This window comes from Pholcus phalangioides, unplaced genomic scaffold, assembly GCF_987345545.1.
Source record: "Pholcus phalangioides strain wild (caught in Gottingen) unplaced genomic scaffold, Ppha-v1.0 ptg000009l_1, whole genome shotgun sequence".
In the NCBI taxonomy this organism is placed as follows: Eukaryota; Metazoa; Arthropoda; class Arachnida; order Araneae; family Pholcidae; genus Pholcus; species Pholcus phalangioides.
The window spans coordinates 58,931-79,221 of NW_028301602.1; the positions used below are offsets into that span (position 1 = coordinate 58,931).

At 35.8% G+C, this 20,291-nt stretch overlaps 1 protein-coding gene across 2 annotated transcripts in view; it reads left to right on the forward strand.

Annotated features, from left to right (window-relative positions):
• LOC149081583 (uncharacterized) overlaps positions 1-20,291 on the forward strand; it is a 219,792-nt gene that overhangs the window by 15,567 nt on the left and 183,934 nt on the right. For both annotated transcript variants that reach the window (XM_089236975.1, XM_089236974.1), the window contains exon 2: positions 18,568-18,739. The gene's annotated coding sequence lies outside the window, so the exon portion shown is untranslated. The remainder of the gene's footprint in view (positions 1-18,567; positions 18,740-20,291) is intronic.

Sequence of the window (20,291 nt, forward strand, 5' to 3'; positions counted from 1 at the left end):
TACAATCGGAATATCGCCTATTATGGCGTCTTACCGTCTCATGGAGTTGGAACCATCTTCTGGTTTTAAAATTCAATATTTTAAAAAAATCCAACAGATTTAAACATTGAACAAAAGAAAGGTTTGAAGAAAAAAAAATTGCAGAGCAATGTTATTCTTGAATTCTCTTCATGATTAAAATGTTCACAGTTTTGACCGACCAGTTAGAGTTACTGTTTCTCAATTAGTTGTTAGGTCATCCAAATGGTTTGTTGGCATGACACTATTCCATCAAATTAATAACCACTGTAATATTGGTAACTAAAAAAAATAGTTTTATTTATAAGCTGTTATCATTTTTATTATTATTATGCTGTTATTAATTTTTTAGGGTTTTTCCGTGACGTTTGATTCCGCGGTACGCCAAAAAAGCTCTCGCGGAACCCCAGTTGGAAATTTATGCAGTAGAACAGGGATTTCTAACCTAAAAGCTTTCGCGGAACCCTTAATGTCTATGAGACTTTTCCGTGGAACCCTTGATGGTACCGTTTCGCAAAGTGTGTGTCGCGGCTCCTAGGGGTGTCGCCAAACTTTGTCAGAGGCGCAAGCTGGAGATATTGGTTTCTGTCCCTATTTATGCTTTGAAGTGGTTCTTTTATATAGGAAAATATCTAACAAACTATTCTGGGGAGCCCCTTCCTCTGCCGTCCCCTTGAAGCGGCTTTGTCCATGCCTACCCTGGGATAGATTTCAATGAGCTTTCTTTTTGTGGGGATTTTATGCATGGCTATTTCAGCATTAAGGGTGACCCATTAAGGGTTTCCTGGGAAAAAAGATGTTGTGTGGCCCCATACTTAGCTGGAAGTAACAGCTTACATATTTACATACTTGCACTCGAAAATTTACCTGGGTCGGGGGAGATAAAACTACTATTACGTTTTCACTGTTGTTTGGTCATCCAAATTTGTTAAAATATGTGCCACTTTTTTTGTCAGTGCAAAAAAATTAGTGCAAAATAAAGAACAGGGGCTGTAACAAAAACTTTTTTAATTTGCAACCTTTCCGGGTTCCAAAATGTTTTAGGGATCCATGACGTTTGATTTCGTGGAACCCCAAAAAATTTCTCATGGAACCTCTGGGTTCCGCGGAACACCATTTAGAAATTCATGCCGTAGAGTGCTATGATAGTGTTTATAAAAAACATATTTCAGAGATAAAATTGCATTTATTGAAAGCGCAGTGACTTCAGTTATCCGGATCGGTTCGACTCCACTGAAACAGGTGAAGGCAGCGAAACAACTGACTGAACCGATATGTTCAGGCAATGAAACATTTTAATACAGTAGGCCTACGCAAGTATAAAATGTGAGCAAAATTGTTTTAATAGTCATCAAGTTACATTACATACTAAAGCAAAATTCGTTTTTCACTAAGAAATAACATTCATATCGTGAATTATCCAATCATGTGGATGGGAACTGGTCCCAATTGATTCGGATAACTGAGTGCTACTGTATTGATATACTGCGATTTTCAACCATTGTTCCCGGGCATTTTCGAGTACTTCCACGATCCCTCGAGATCGGATAGGAACACTTTGAGATACGGCAGTTCTGATCTCATTCCCAAGGATGCAGCGAATGCCATAAATCCGCTAATCTCTACAGCCTGATGATAATTTGAAGAATTGTTCAAGGTGACGGATCTTTTTTACGAAGTTGGTTAATACTAGTACATAACTGTACATGCATCTCGTACACATTCTTCTGTGGAATTTATAACGAATCGGTACATGCTGGAACACGAGGCCAGAGTGTAAGTATGAGGCAGGGCCTTCATTTCAACTTTTTCCAGGGGGACGGGGCAAAGCACATGTATTCAATGTATGTATTTGTATATATTCGTATATATATATATATATATACACCATTTTTAGTGTATTTTCAAAAGCCGGGGCCTGGTATGAGGTATGTTGTTAGAGTTGTGCGGAACTTTGCTACTGCCATTCGTAAGCATTAATGAGAAATTAATATTTGTTTTCAAACATTTCAATTTTCTTCAGAAATTAATAGTTGTAGCTTTCCACAAAAGACACATTCTTCTATTGATAAACAACTCTTTGACGTGTCCAATAAGGTCCATTACTTAAAAAATTTTAACTTTTTCTCCTTTTCTCTGGGATCCTGGAAATGTTGTAAGAATTTCTGGATGAATTTTAGGTGCATTCAAAAACACGAATGTATATATCTAGTAAATCCCGTGCAATGATCCGGTAAAATATAAATCCAGTAAATAATCCGTCTGCTGGTATATATCTAATACGTTTCGATATCTCTCTGAGATGGGAAGCGGGGTGTGCCCGGTCTTCAAAGGTAAAATTCACCAACAACAAAAAAATGATAGAAAATTCCCTGATGTACATCGCGCATATGAGTTCGACAGCATCTGTTTTAGTCGATAAGTATTATTAATATTCAATAATTAATGTATATTTGATATCAATAATATTTCGGCGTGTGCATAATAATTTGTCTCCTTAAACTGCTATTAAATTGTTGTCGGTTAGTGTTCCGTGAACCAGATACCGGTCTATCATCGTAACAGGAACACATCATGGGTACTTCTGAAATTTTAATTAATCTGTTAATAATTTTTTTCTCTTCGTTTGTTTGCTCAATGATATTCCATATTTTTGTTATGGACATTATTTTTCTTTCCTTTTTTCCAATCACCTTCTTTTTTTTAATTCACCTGTAAGACTTTTGAATTTTATTTCCACACTGCATTTCAAAAATTAATTCAAGTTTCTTGAAATGTTTATACGAAAGAGACAGTAGCAAGTATTACACTTCGTTTTAAGAATTTGTCAAACTAGTATAATATTTTATCTTTTCGTATACTTAACGTGTAACTTACTTTTACTTTTTAATTTAGCGATAAGTGTGTTGTAATCTACCTCAAGTTTATCTGAAATATTACACTGTGGAATTCATTTCCCCTAATAACACAACACACCCCGATTCAACGGACCCAACTTCGGATTGAATGGATTGTATCCGGATAATGCAGAATAAATAAACTTTCCAATTTTTGACTATCTGATCGTGATAACGCAAAAAATAGTAATTTAGGAAATAATGAACAAAAAATTCACGATACGAAAGATCTATACATCAAAAATAGTGTAAATATACTATTCCGTTACTATCGATGATATTTATTTTTTTTACAGTAAAACATTGCAGCTATTTAGTCTCAGAAGAAAAATCGAAGAAACCATACGCTCCTAGTCCGTTAAATTGAGTGTGCAATCCTTTCCCTGAGATACTGACAAGTTGGGTGCTGTAAATCACCCCTCTTGCTACATCTTCCTTCAACTTACCCTCCCTTTGATGCCCCCCGTGGCTTCGGTCGCAAACACTACGGTTTTTGTTTCAGTCGCAAATGCTCTGGTCGCAAATAAGGCGGCTTCGCATACGCCCCTAGTCAGATTCTGTATGTATATTCGTTGGAGCAATCCCGATCAGAGGCGTACCAGGATCGACCTTTGGGGGTGCACAAGGAATTTCTTAAAGATAACTTCTTAGTTATTAATTTTCGAATACCATTGACCTTACATTTACAAAAATTAATTAAAATAACAAATATGTATAGAAAAATGTACATTATGAAAATTTAAAAAGTTTTATAAAGTTCCATTTTTTATATGTGAAAAATTGAAAACAAATTAATTATGTAAACTGGAGAGAGAAAGCAAAATATATGAACATTGAAAATTTCAAAAAGAAATTAATCGGAGAATTCAAAAATGAAAAATTCAAATAAGAATTCAAAAATTAAAAGAGTCATAGCTAATGTCTAGGGCTCTCATCAGGGAGGAACACCCTGACATTGGCTTAACACAGAATGGTTCTGAGAGCAGTCCTTGGCCCCCACGTAGCATAAATAGATGCTCGACTCCGACGTTCTGCTGTAGTACCATTGAATTCAAAAAACAAAAAAAAAAGCTAAAAAGAACGTTTTTTGTCAAGTTGAAGATAAAAGGAAAGTTGCAGTCAATATAAAAATGTATGAAATAGATGCAGAAGGTATTGGACATTAACTATGACTCTTTCTCATTTTTGAATTCTTATTTGAATTTTTCATTTTTGAATTCTTATTTGAATTTTTCATTTTTGAATTCTTATTTGAATTTTTCATTTTTGAATTCTTATTTGAATTTTTCATTTTTGAATTCTTATTTGAATTTTTCATTTTTGAATTCTTATTTGAATTTTTCATTTTTGAATTCTTATTTGAATTTTTCATTTTTGAATTCTTATTTGAATTTTTCATTTTTGAATTTTTCATTTTTGAATTCTTATTTGAATTTTTCATTTTTGAATTCTTCTATTAATTTCTTTTTGAAATTTTCAATGTTCATATATTTTGCTTTCTCTTTCCAGTTCACATAGAACGGGAAACTCACGAAACTAAAAAAAAAAAAACCTCTCCCCCCCCAAATCAGCCCAACAAATGGCGCTGACACCTACCTTCTCTGAGCCAAAGCATGACCATTTTTAGTGCATAATTATAGTGACTCATGATAATTCTCTTTCAGTTGTGGATATGGCATTTTGCCTGCAATAATCTGTTAAACGAGCTTAGAGTCCCGATTTTGACTTAAATTTTTGCACATACAGCTACACACACTATTCATCACACACACTTTTACACAACAAAATAGGCCAAGTACTTCGTGTGCCCACTGCTAAGACCGGTAGAACGGCCATCAAAAATTGTGCCGCGGGACCGGCGAATTAAGTTCCATTCAGCTCAGCTCAGCCCAGTTCACATAATTAATTTGTGTATAATTATATAATTTTCATATACTGTATATAAAATGGAACTTTAACAATATATATATATAACATACATTCTAAAAGAAATACCGAATTAAAAACCAAATGTGTATTGAAAAATTCAAAATTAAAACATTTCAAAAAGCCAGAGTATGTATACAGCCAAATGCAGCTGTACACACATAACTAGAAATTATAGAATTAGAAGAAAAGTGAAAAGATGAAAAAATACTCAAATAAATGGAACAATGAGGAGGTTGTTCTCAAGGGGAAACCCCCACATTGTTCCAAGCAGCAAAAATGTTTCTAATAATGGTAAGCCAAGAAAAGGCATAGAATTACCATCAGTTCCCCCCGACATTTTTTCGAAAAACAAGCTTTGGAAGAAAAATACAAGAGAAATGAAGAGGTAGTGAAAAAGTATATTTTTTTTGAATGACAAAAAAGAATTTGAATGACATTTTTTCTTAAAATAATTCTTTTTTGTATATATATATTTGTATATACATACGATTTCAGTGTATTTTCAACAGCTAGGGGGCAACGCTCCCTCCCGACCCCCCCAAATGGCGGACCTGCTATGATCCCAATATGCAGTAGAAGGGGGGGGGGGTCAGTGAACTTAAAACTTAATTGTACTGGCAGATAGGGGGATCAGAGCTTTCCTTACTTTCGCTGACGGGGGGGGGGGGGTTAAATTGACGGAAAATCTGCTGACGTAATACCTGTGATTTTAAAAGGGTAATTTTAGAAAAAATTGAAACCCACAACATTTGGTCCGTAGTTTGATTTTTATCCTAAAACTGAGCTTGCAAATTAGAGGTATAATTAAAATCACAAAATCCGTTGGATTTGTTAATATAGATGAGTCAAATAAAATCTACGCTCGATTTTGTTGGACGAACCTCCAATTTACGAACACGCTCTTTTTTTATGAACTTCTTCCTCTGTCCCGAACAGCATGCCATATGAACTACTGTTAAAATTCGCTCTATTCTACTAACTTTCATTTCTTCTATTTTATTACCAGTTATTTTATTCTTGCCGCCTCCTCTGAATTCATTGTAGTAAAAAGTAAACTTCAGTTCGAACGTTCTATGTGCCTTAAGAGAAAATAGAGGAAGAGGAGGACATATGTGTGTGGAAGAGAGTTCACCGATTTGTCATCACTAGAGCCCGGATTATATGCACTAAAAAGTGGCAAAATATGCTCTAAAAATACGCAAATATGCACTTAAAATGCGAAAATATGCACTTAAAATGCTAAAATATGCACTTAAAAATGCAAAAATAAGCACTTAAAATACAAAATGTGCACTTAAAATGCAAAATGTGCATTAAATACTCCAGAATGTGCACTAGAAATCTTGAAAAAGCGAAAAATTCCTAAGTATGTACAAAAAATGAGAAAATATGCATTAAAAAAATTACCATGCGAAAAAAAACAGATGTGTTTTTGAAATGCATCCTTTCTATTTCGTAGTGCATATGTATTCATTTATAAAAAATATTTCCTCACATATATATACACTGCTCAAAACAAATAGGGGAGCAAGCAAAAAAGTGAAGAAAACCGTGCGAGACAGCCACGTATTGGCATACAATGGATAGTACACGCGTATCAATGCGCAATACAGAAAAAAGACGTAAAAAAATTTGGAATTAAGCTTTAATTCTTTGAAAATATGGAAAAAACATGAAAAGATGATTTAGGGCAACAATTTGGTTACATGTAAACGTTAAAAAAAAGTACTGTTTAGACATGATGCATGAGTTTTAATAGGGCGTGTGGTCTCCTCGAACATATAAGACTGCTGCACACCTGTTTGCCATGGATGCGATGAGGTTATCGATCAGACTTTGGGGAATACTGTTCCACTCCTCAAGAAGTGCAATCTGCAAGTCTCGGACAGTAACAGGCGGCCTTGGTCGCGCAGCAATGCGTCGTCCGAGCATGACATGCTCGATTGGATTCAGGTCAGGAGAGCACGCTGGCCATTCCATACCATACGGGCATTATCATCCTGGAAAACAAAGGAATCTCCAATGGCTCCAGCGTAAGGGATGACATGAGGTCGCACTATCTCGTCTGCATACCTTCGGGCCGTCAAAGTGCCATTCCGAATGATATGCAGGTCCGTACGTCCGCCTATGCTGATTCCACCCCATACCATCCAACCAGCTCGTCTGTATTGTGACCTTTCACGAACGAATGCGGGGTTATTTCGAGTGCCCCTGTCCCTCCATACCAGAACACGTCGGGTGTCACACTCCAGACTGAATCGGGACTCGTCTGTAAACAGACAGCACTTGGCTTCAATCATGTTGCTCCCAATCTCGACGTTCAGCAGCCCATCTTCTTCGGGCCGCACGGTGGCGTGGGGTCAACGGAATGCAGACCATTGGCCTACGTGCATAGAGCCCTCCCTCATGAAGCCGATTACGTACTGTTTGGCTGGACAACCTTCGTCCTGTTGCCAAGAGCAACCGTCTTTGCAGCTGCGTAGCATTCTCTGTTCTGTTTCGACGGGCTGTTAACCGTACATACCGGTCATCAGTTGCTGTAGTGGCGCGTGGCCGACCTTGCGCTGGTCGACGTCTAACATTTCCTGTTTCTTGGAATCGATTCCACAGCCTTGCAACAACACTTCTGGCGACTCCAACAGCGTCCGCGACACTACGTTGTGTTTGCCCGGATTCCAGTCTGCCTATAACACGCCATGCCATGGATTCCGGTAAATCACGTTGTTGAGACATCCTCAAGTCACCTTGTCTCAAAAAAAAAAAAATACTGCGCAATCGAATTTCACAGTTACGGCAGTAAAACAGACGTTTCTGCAACATTCCGATTTCTGCCCTTATCTCCTTTTTCTGGTTTTTGACGTCATGAACTTTGATTTGCATATGAAGTTTTCTTCTTCTGTTTCCTGCTAGGCTTTAAATTATGGATGATTCATTTTATGTTACTTATCGGTATACATCTTTGCGTAATTTTGTTAAAACCATGTGCTCCCCTAATTGTTTTGAGCAGTGTATATATAATACCCGCATATGCAAATAACTTCTACATATTTTTCATTCAGGCATTTTTTAATTTTTAGTTTGTTGCAGTTGCTCAATAACGAAAATACCAATAAAATTATTAACACTAAAAAAAATTAACACTTTCACACATATCTCTAGAAATAGCCTTACAATAAAACGGCTAATATTCGTAAAATACTCTATAAATATGACTAAATTTCACCTGCGGGAAAAAAATCGATGTTATGAAAATATTTATTTGAAAAATTATAAAAAAAATTGAGTGAGCTTTCAAATAAACCTTCAAAAATATGCATTTATACTCAAAATTCTTTGATTTTATGCATTTATATGCATTAATGCTAAAAAAAGGCCAAAACATGCAAAAGCATATGCACATATGCATTTGCACATAATCCGGGCTCTAGTCATCACCAACATACTGGTGTTTTCCGACTACTGCCAGGAAGAGGATTCGATTGTTGCCGGGGGTGACCATGAAAATGTGTTGTAAACGTAATTCGCTCTTTGTGCATTATGATTGGTTGAATTGGTGATTTGAGAAATGGTATGATGCATTAGCTCAGGCGTTCTCGACCTTTGCTCCACGGACCGTTTAGCGCCTCTCGAAGGGCTCCGTTTGCCCTTACCAGAGGCTCCATGGACGCTCCAGGAAAATGAAATCAGTATTAATAAAACTCTATAAAAAAAAATTTTGATTGAAAAATTGTAAAAAAAGTTGTCTATGGGACTTTTTGTCATAGAAATAATAGACTAAGCATTGCTTTGCGAGTCAGAAAAGTTCGAGACCCGCTGCATTAGCTTGTTGATTTGAAAGCCATTTTCGAGTCGATCGAACTCTATTTCGGCTAACTGTCTACTTTTTGTAGACAAACTACCATTTGTCTACTTTTCTCTTCGCAAATCGCTGTCAACGAAACGGAAAAGATTGTGCTTGTCAGTGGATGAAAAAAAATATTTTGAAAGAAATTAAAATGTGAACTCTTAAAAAGACAGAAATCGCAAAAAGTACGGAATTCAAAAAAATTACATCGAGTTTTCTAATCAAAGATCAGCAAAAGATCGTTTCACTATTCCGAAGATTTCACACAATCGAAATTCGCGCAAAATTTTATCCCCAATAAATTCCATGGAATCACCAAAATTTTGCGATGAGGCAAACAAAACTAAATGATTTTTTTTTGCAAATGATCAATAAATATGGGAAACTTATTTTTCTCCCTTCACTTTTTTCGTCGTCTCTTCCATTGACGAACTCCTAATTTTACGAACTAATTATCATGTACGCACGGGTTCGCAAAAACGAGCTTCGAGTGTATTGAACAAACGTTCAAATTCATCTCACCGGATCTCAATAATGAGCATCTTTTGGAAACAAATCGACAATGCCATCAATGGGAATTTTAATCGACGAAACCTTCTGATAAAAAGTAATTGATTAAGTTCATTCATATAGTTTAAATTAATTAGAATTGTATTTATAAGTTTAAATAAGTAATTCATTCAAAAAAATATATATATATTGCTGCTGTAGGTTGAGTTTAATTCTTTCTTATCCTACTGAAGAAAACTTCTAGTCTTACAGGGTGATTAGCGAATAAGCCCTTATTTCAAAATTAAATATCTCTACAACAAAGATCAATAGAATTATGCGGTAAACGCTACGTTTATTAGCAAAACTGTAAGAATGTTGTACAGAAATTTCGAAAATTTCGTTTTTTTTTTTAAATTTTTTAAAATTGAAAAAAAAACAACAAAACTGGAGATTTTGGGGTTCCGAAAATCCTCATTTGTGTGAAGAGAAACCACTGCATTCGCCTAAAGTTACTGCATGGGCTGTGGTATGCGCCATGTGTGCTGACAAATTGTTCCAAAATTGTAACGTAACGTTCAGTAGTAATCGTTTCTCGCACGAAGGGGCCGATAATGCCTCTGGCGCATACCGCAGCCCATGCAGTAACTTAAGGTGAATGCAGTGGTTTCTCTTCACACAAATGAGGATTTTGTGAATCCCCAAAATCTCCAGTTTTTTTTTTTTTTTAATTTTAAAAAATTAAAAAAAACAACTAAATTTTCGAAATTTCTGTACAACATTCGTACAGTTTTGCTAATAAACGTACCGTTTACCGAATAATTCTATTGATCTTTGTTGTAGAGATATTTAATTTGGAAATAAGGGCTTATTCGCTGATCACCCTGTATCTTACCCATGTTAAATTCGATTCACTTTATGCGGTTTCGTCTCAGTGATTACGGGCATCAGGCATCCCTTGCTTTACGCGATTAATTGGTTCCGCGAAATTATCGCGTAAAGTGAGTTGTCTTTAATATGGGTAAGATAGGGAATTTTTTTTCAGAGAAAGATAGAAAAAACAAACCAACTTCCACACACAGCAGCAAAATAATTTTTTGAATGAACTGATTATTCAAACATTTGAATAACCCTCGCAAATTTAGCTATTGAATTAATTTAATTTTTCTTCTGTCTTTCCAGTACCTCTGATTGAATCTAATTATTGTAGATGTTTTTGTTGTATTTTTTTCTGAAGAGCTTGGTACGACACCTGGCTGATAACATTTTTTTTAATTAAACGATCGTGATAAGCACCATTCTTCGTATCTTTATGTATCAAGCGAATTATTGTCAGAGAATTCTGAATATCTCTTGCAAATACTAATATTATAGTTTCATTTGGATATTTTCCTTTGGTTAAAATTCTGATAGCATTGCCACAGTGAGATTTAGTGAATTAGATTTGAGCATTTGTCCCACATTTGTCTTATCTAAAACTAAATCATGAAATCCAATGGATTTTGTCATTTTAACTACGTCATATCTTTAATTTTTAAGCCCATTACCATGATTAACATCAAACTTAAGGCCAACTTTCGCAGGTTGCGTTTTATAAAATCCAGTTTTTCAAAATCCCGTTATAGTGAAATCGTGTAAAGTGAGACCGCGTAATGCCTATATTTTGTGGAACCAATTAATTGCTTGAAGCGTGGGCCCCCCCCCATACTCCTTTTTTTCCCCCTTTTAGCCTCTCTTTACCATATTCTGTACCATAGGAGTTGTGCGCTTATTGTAGATGAAGACGGTCATGCAGAAGCCATGAATACAGTTATTCTTTCCTCCATGTGCAGAACCAGCCTCCTTGCGTATAGCAGTTAACTAAATACCAGTGAGTTGCTGTCGTATATAGAGGAATTTACAGTATTGAGTATCATCGTTCAGCACCTTGAACCATGACTCACACATCCTGGAGCAGTGCTAGTAGGCTCATTCATTCATTCAAACCGAGCACAACTTCGATCTATCTCCACGCGTGCTTCTAGGCTACTGCTACTACTGAACCAAACATGCACCTCGCCTCTATTCCTCTGTGGAACTTCTAACGAATTGATACATGTTGGAATGTACCATATACATCAATGACCTCCCAGAATCCCTCAGTTGCACCACTAGATTATTTGCTGATGACTGTGTAATTTACCGTATCGTTCACCATGAATCTGATCAAGAACTTCGCCAACATAACCTGGCTTCCATCGCGGACTGGTGTTCTTTATGGCAATGCCAATCAATATCTCAAAAACGGCTCACATGAAAGTTACCCGTAAATTACTTCCTCTTGATTACTCGTACTCCATCAATAATTTAACGTTATCCAAAGTTTCTCAAATCAAATACCACAGTGTCATAATCTCAGCGGACCTACGTTGGAACAAACATGTTAACTTAAGTGTCTAAAAAAACTTTTCTTCCTTTGCCGCAACCTTAAACACTCCACTCGGGATATCAGACTACTCTGTTGCCAACTTATATCTCCCCCCGTTCTTTCCTACGCCGCTGAAATCTGGGACCCCTACTCCTCCAGTAATATAGACAAACTCGAATCAATCCAAAATAAATCCACCAGATTTGCTCACGCCTGCTGGTCATCTTTCGTTTCTGTGTTCGAACTTAAAAACGAACTTCATCTCCTCCTTCTGTCAAACCCTCGTCTCATTTCTCGATTAACATTGTTATATAAAATTTTCCATGTTCAATTCAACATAGATACCTCTGGTATCTTAGCCAAACCATCCTACATCCATGGGCGTAAGCAGCGAGGAGCAGAGAGGGACAGCTACCCCCCTCCCCCCCAAGAAGAGAAATGAAAGTGTAGTAATTGGCACACATTGGTATCAATTTAGTATCGGTGAGTAGCCCCCCCTCTAGTTCAGATCTTGGGTATGCCCTTGCCTACATCTTTAGAAGACTCAACCACATTCCCTTAAAATAAAACCAATTTTTTGCTTCCACTGACTGCTTTAAAAACAGCTTCTTTCCTCATACCATTGCTGAATGGAACGCACTCCCAAGCTCTATTGTCGAATCCCCCACTATCACTAGTTTTTTGTCCAATATCAAACAATATCTTTGTCATTTTCAATCGCATCCTCTTGCATAGGCCCCAGGGCCAACAATAGTGTATAAATAAATAAATGTGTATGTATGTGTAGCGAACCTGACGTGAAGTTTGTTTCTGTGGAATGCTTGTTATGTGTAGTGCTTCCATCAATTTTGCTAACTATGAGTGAAGTGTAATGATCGAATAATTGTGTCGTTGTGTGTGTGTAGGCCTGTTGTCCTCTAGGGCGAGACTTTTTAGCGTGGAGATTGGCTCGCATTCGCACCTCGAAGTTGGAAACCGCAGAAAACCAACTTGAGTCGACCACCACTATGGCGACGGTGGGGTTCGAACCCGGGTTCTCGCAGTGCGAGAACGTCGTTATGACCAGTCGACCACCATAGCGGCGGAGCACCATAGTGGTGCTCCGATATCTGGCCCGAAGCCAGATTTTTCACGGACCCTTTTGTGAATTTATAGCAGTGGTTCTTATTTTTCCATCCCGCACCCCCAGTGCAACATAATTTACCTTCTCGCGCTCCTTTAGATGATGCGTTTTCTACTTTCGTTAAATTTTTTTTTGTAATTATATAAATTAATCATCTATTAATTAATTTTTATAAACTTTCTTATTGTTTTTCTAATCCCCTTTTTAGCCGATGGTTGATAGTTAATTGTGGCTACTTTTTTTTAACCAATTCAAAAAGTAAACTAAAACGTATTACAGTCGATAGCCGTTATAATGAACTCCATCGTTCATGAAAATAACATTATATTGGTTGAGGGTTAAATCGAAAGGAAAACATAAATAATTGTTAGATGAAAACATTTGATGGAAGCTTTCCTAAGAAATCGTAAACAATTCGTTCATTTTAAAGATCATGATTCACCTTTTTCCACTGTAAATTCAGGTACTCCTCAAGGAGCGGTTCTCTCGCCTTTACTGTTTTTAATTTATATAAACGACCTCCCTGAAACCCTCAACTGCACCACTAGATTTTTTGCTGATGATTGTGTAATCTACCGCACAATTAATGACATCTGATCAAGAAATGCTTCAAGAAATTCTCCAACATAATCTTGTTTCCATCTCAGATTGGTGCTCTCTCTCTCTCTCACTCACACACACATGTTGGCACATGCCTATTAACCTATCTAAAACAGTTTTCATGAGAGCTACACATAAAACTCTTCCCCTTGAATTTTCATACTCCACCAATAACGTAACCATATCCCAAGTTTCTCAATTTAAATATCTGGGACTCATAATCTCGGCTGATCTCCGTTGGAATAATCATATCGATTATGTCTACCAGAAATGCCTCAACGAACTTTTTTTCCTTCGCCGCAACCTCAAATATTCTACTCGTGACGTCCGACTTCTCTGCTACCAAACTTATATTTCTCCCGTTCTTTCTTATGCAGCTGAGATCTGGGACCCCACACCTCTAGTAACATTGACAAACTTGAATCAATCCAAAATAAATCCGCCCGCTTTATTCACGACTGCTGGTCATCTTTTAGTTCAGTTTTCGATCTCAAACTCGAACTTAATCTCCATTCACTACTCACCGAATTATCCCCCGCTTAGCCATGCTTTACAAAATTATTCATGTTAATTTAAATTCCGATACGTCCGGTATTTTGTCTAGGCCTTCCAATGTTTCCAATAGACTTGACCACCCCAAAAAATTAAAACCAAATTTTGCCTCTACAGATTGTTTTAAATTCAGTTTCTTTCCCAATACCATAGTTGAATGAAACAAACTCCCCTCTACTATTGTTAACTCCCTCACGATCTCCGATTTCTTGTCAAATGTTTCAAAGCATATGTGTAATCTGCCGCGTCCTCTTGTATAGGCCTTGGGCCAACAATATTGTATAAATAAATAAATTTGGGACTTCTCCTACCGGTCTTTGTAATGGGATGGTCGTTATAACGAGCGTTGACTATTATTTTCAAACTATTTTCGAAATTTGAGAGAAAAGATCCAACGAATTGTTCTTCACTTAATGATTCTAGACCAAGGGTCTTAGGGTTATACCTTTCAGACACAACGGGCCAAATTGAAACTTCGATTGAAAAATCTGCAGGCCACCAACTAATGTAGTTTAGTGACATCTTAATAGAAAGGGGCGATTGGGCCCCGAGTTACACAGAGACAAAAATAATTGAAGACTTTTATCTATTCTAAAATCATTTCTTCTATTAATTATAAATTTTTATTGGTTCTGAAAGAGTTTTTAATAATTACTGATAAAAAAAATTAGTTCTGAGATTAATATTAATTTTAAATCATTTCAAATGATTTTTTATTATTTATTTCGATGATTATAAAATTATTTTCCTTCTCAATATGTCTCGAAATCATTTCTTTCAATAATTATGCAATTATTGTTTTATTGATTGTGAAATAATTTCTACAGTTAATACGAAATAATTTCTATCAGTTAATACGAAATAATTTCTATCAGTTAATACGAAATAATTTCTATCAGTTAATACGAAATTATTTCTCTCATTGATTTATAAGTTATTTTTTCACTAATTCTAAAATTATTTGTTTTAAAAATTCTGTTTTAATTCTGAAAAATTATTTGTTTCAGAAATTAAAAAATTCTTTCTTTTAGTAATTCTGGAATTTATTTCTTTCATTAATTTTATTCTAGAATTCTTTCTTTAATTCCGAAATTATTTTTATCATTTATTCTAGAATCATTTCTTTTATTAATTCCATAAATTAATTATTATTCTGTAATTCTTTCAACTGCTTTAAGCCATTTTCTGAAAATGGTCGGCGGACAAGGACAATAAAGCTCCAAGTATCCCGTTGGTCATGCGTTGAAGACGCCTGTTCTAGATAATAATATTTCATATGTTTTTCCAGCACTTGATAATGTTTTTAACAATTTTCCTAAGTCATGCTTACTTTGGTATCAAATCTAAACGCAGCATGCTAATAACAAGAGGTAAAAATGTAAACAAACTCCGAAGTATTTAATGCGAAAATGAACCTTTTGCAACGTAAATTTCGCATGCCACATTCCTGCAAAGTTAAAACATGATGTATCGAAATATCAGTATGATTCATATTTTTCAAGGAATTGAAAAAATTTTATTCTCCTCATTTCAATTCCTGAAATATCACTCGACATTAAATTTTTTCCCCATCTGGCACCTCCAGAAAGGCTTTTCTGCAGATAAGAACCACTGATTTATAGAGTGAAAAAGGAAACTCACGGTAATTCTCCTCCGGGGGGGGGGGGGTGGCTGTCAACCTCTCCTTTGTGTCAACCATCACACATGCATTGAACAAGTCGCCCAAGTGGCGTCAGAAGCGATGATTGCAAAATCTCTCACGCTTCCGCTTCCATGGCCACCATCAAAATAATTTACTGAGTTGGGGGAGGGGGAACCAATACTATCTCTGGGGCTTGTTCTTTTTATTTATTTTCAACTCTCATCTCCCTCTCTTTTTGGTTCTCTTCATTTTTTTCATTTGTTGTAGTGTGCAGTATCCCAAAGGGTGCCTTATTGGAGCCAGGATGAAAGGGGGGTTGTAGAAGCTATATCGGTTTAAGATGGGGAATAAAAAAAAGTCTGCACAAAGAGGGAATTAACGAGACACATCTTCACTTTATGGTCACCCACGTCAATAATTGAACCCTCTTTTCCGGGCACGTGTTTGCAAAACACCTGCATGTTGGTGATGACAAGTTAATGAACCCTCTTTCCCCCCCCCCCCCACTTCCTTTATTTGCTCTCGAGACACACGATACAACGGCCGAATTGAAGTTTAGTTTTGGTTACAACGAACTCGGACGGGACTCGAAGGGAAGAAATAACAGCAGAAGAAAATTTTTTCTTCCATTAGTTCTGAATTTTTATTGTGAAAGTTTCTTCCCCATTAGTTCTGAAATATTTTCCATTAGTTCTGAAATATTTTCCATTAGTTCAGAAATTTTTTTCTTTCATTAATTCTGAAACATTTTCTTTCATTAGTTCTAAATTTGCATTAGTTTTGAAATTTTATCTTTCATTAGTTCTTTCATTTCCTTTTTTGGAATTTTTTCTTACATACTTCTTTCTTCCTCTCATTAGTTTTATCAGTTATGGAAGTTTTTCTTCTATTAGTTCTAAATTTCAATTATATCTGGAATTATTTCTTCCTTTTCCTCTAAATTTTAATTACTTCCGGAACTTTTTCTTCCAGTTGTTCTGACATTTATTTAATTAGAAATTATTCTCTTCCGTTAGTTTTGAACTTTCATTAATTCTTTCAAATTTTTGTTCTAGAATTTTGTTTTTCATTAGTTCTGAAATGTTTTCTTCCACTAGTTCTGAATTTTTCATCGAATCTGAATTATTCTTTGTCAGTTCTGAAATTTTTTATGCAGTCCCCGCCGCTTAATGCGCTCACATCGGGACTTGGGGAAGGGGGGGGGGGGTTCTGATAACAATAACCGAATGGTAACTATATCGAAAGTCTTGTTTGCAAGTACGATGACCATATATCCCGTTCGACCTCATAGGATGTATGGTGAACGGCCATTTATAAAACGGGAAAAACTGTTTTTCTTTCAGCATAATTGGTTGCAAAATCGTTCCAGTTTTTTTAAATTCTAAAATGCGACTTCTTTTTTGTCTTTTGTGTGTTAAAAATGTTCCTTTTTTTTTATTCAGCCAGTTTGAGGCGTTAAAATGAAACAATCTAATGTATATTACGAATCACAATACAGCGCCATATAATGTAAGGTACGTTCTATTCATTCCTTTGAGACAGTCTCTCGGAAAAAGAAATTTTAATCTAGTCAACTGAAAGAAACTGATCAAGAACTGAATGGGAAAGGATTTTATTTGTCATACATTTGCAGGGCTCCCACTTGTACTACTTTTCCTACTTCTTTGTAAAATGTTCTACTTTTGATCAATTTCTAGGTTTTGTCCTACTTTTCCTATTTTTTTTACCAAATCTTGTCTACAAAAATTCATATAACTTTTTCTAAATGGAAAGAGAATCATGGAACTATTGCCAAATAATACAAATATAGTAGATTGCAATTAATGATTCTGCCAAAGTAAAAGTTATATCGTTTTTTCAGGTTATTAGGGGTGTATGTGAGGCTATATATATATATATATATATATAGCCTTATATATATATATATATATATATATATATATATATATATATATAAAACTTGATCATATCTCCTGTATATATATATATATATATATACAGGAGATATGATCAAGTTTTCAAAATTTTCAATGGGATGGATAGGATGGACCATGAACTTTTAGTACACCGCCAATCGACTGCTTTTACAAGGGGACACCAGTATCGATTGGTGAGGGACAATGCAAGGTTATGGTGTCGCAGGGAATTTTTCTCTAATAGGGTTGTTAATAAATGGAATAGCTTACCCCCGGAGGTAGTAAATTGTAACACAATTGACACGTTTAAAAAGAAATACGATAAACATGTTGGGGTAAATTGAGAAGCTATACATTCTTAGAACAAGACAACCATAAGTATTCTTTATGGGCATTGTATAATATTTTATCGTGTGTATATATTGTTTATAATTTTTACTAATTGCATTTTTAATTGGGTTGCTATATTTTTGAAATATATGACATCCATATTTTTATGGGCATCTGTTTCTCAGCCACCTCGTTGGGCATTTTGCCTGTTGTGGCGTTGTATTTGCATATGTGTGTTTCATTAATTTTTCTTTTTCTTATATTAAGAGATGGTATTTTTTCGGCCCGAAATATACTGAGAAATTGAATTTTCTGGGCATTATGACGAAACTAATATTTGGAAAGAAAAGTGGTTTGTCTTCTCCGGCAATGGAACCCGGGTCCCCTTGCATGCCGGGCAAATGCGCTAACCAATACACTAGAGACACACTTTTCAATTCCTTATAACACGCATTAGTAGTGTGAAGCGCTGAGTGGAGACGTAGCAGCCTCCCTTAAGCGTGTTTCTGGTGTATTGGTTAGCGCACTTGCCCGGTATGCAAGGGGATCCGGGTTCGATTCCCGGAGGAGACAAATCACTTTTCTTTCCAAATATTAGTTCCGGCATTTAACATCCAGAAAGTTCAATTACTCAGTATATTTCTTTTGCTGGGTTTGAGAATTCAAAAACTTATTTTGTGGCGATGTTTTGAGTAATTATTAAAAACTTCTATCTGGATGGAAAAAATCATTTGTATTTACTACTTGATGGTTTTAGACTAGTCATTATACAATAACTAATATTCATAATTCAAAATTATGGTGCACATATTTTGTATAGGTAAACAACAGTTTGCATAACAAAGCAGTGTGATACATAGGCCTCAAAGAGCTAGAAATGAGGGGGTTCTGAAATGTAAGAGCGTGATGATGATGATCCCACCACAGAAGAGGAAAAGGAAAAAAGGGGAGAAGCGGATCAACCAGCAGATAGCGAAAATCAGCTGATCGAGGTAAAAACAAAAATATGTTATTATATAAAAATACTAGCTAAAATACCCGGCGTTGCCCGGGTTTTTTTCAATGAGGCTTTTTTGGATCACGTGATATCTCCCTCTCTTTTTCTTGAGGGACATACAAACCGAGTTAACATACAAAACTAAGTTAACCAATATGGCGACGTCCTGCGCGACTCATGAAAGAAACAAATCTAAATTTAAAGAAACGTAGAAATGAATAGTCCCACCCCCTTTTTTTTATGGGTGTTAGGTATTTCGATTCCCACCCCCTGAATTTCAAGTTATCTATTTCTGCCTGTTTCAGCTTCTAAAAATGCTTAATTAAAGTTGTGGAATTTTTTCGATGCACTTTACGGGGCCCATAACTAATTTTAAAAACATCCTAAACTATATGAATTTATGCAAATAAATATCAAAAGACAATACGGAGACATTAATTTTCATGATTGAAAAGATATAAATAAAAAGTTAAGTTTAAATCAATGTTATTACATGGATATCCAACTCAAAAGTAGATCCGGAAAATTATTCATATTTTTAATTTTCTGGGCTTCGTATCTCCAAGTGAATTCAATATTTCAAAAATCGAGAATTCAATTTAATTTTTAAAATTATTGATGTGGCAGGAAACCCCCCCCCCCCCCCACTAAATTTCCGTATTTATGCAGTTAAATCGGCAATTTTAATACTGATTTCTATGAGGATCACCCTTTTCCTGACTCTCAAAGCGATGCTGATGATGATTATGACGTCTATTCAAAAAGCCTCATTACTGAGAGTATATTGAAAATGTGGCAAACCATTATAAAGGCATAAACCATCATACATAACTGGCAGCATTAAAGAAGTGACAAACCGTTGTAAAGGCATATACACGTCTGAAACGCATTGCTAGGGAACCACGGTAACCAAAGTAAACGTTCGGAAAGTGATTGTTGAGGCCCAAAAAACCATTGTTGCCGGACAGTTTTTTGCCCATTTGGGGCATTTGCCCTGGTCTGACGAAATTTTAAAGTAGCCTATCGTTCAAGTCGGGTCGCATTTGGTATATATGCAAAATTTGGCGACGATCGATCTAAAATTGTAGATTTGTATAGAGAACATACACACACACAGACACACAGAAAATCAATTTTATATATATAGAAGACTATAATACCCGGCGCTGCCCGGGTTTTCTTCGATGAGGCTTTTTGGATCACATGATATCCCCCTCTTTGAGAGACATACAAACCGTGTCCAAGTTAACCAATATGGCGACCTGCGCGATTCATGAAATAAACAAATCTAGATTTACACAGAAACATAGAAACGAATATATTTTTTTTTCCTTTTTTTAAGGGGCGCTAGGTATTTCGACCCCCCCCCCCCCTGAACTTTAATTTATCCATCTGCCTGTTTCAGCTTTCAAAAATGCTTAATTGAAGCTGTGGAATTTCTTCGATGTACTTTACGGGGCCCATAATTAGTTTTAAAACATCCTAAACTATATGAATTTATGCAGTTGAATATTAATAGACAATACGGAGATATTAATTTTCATGCT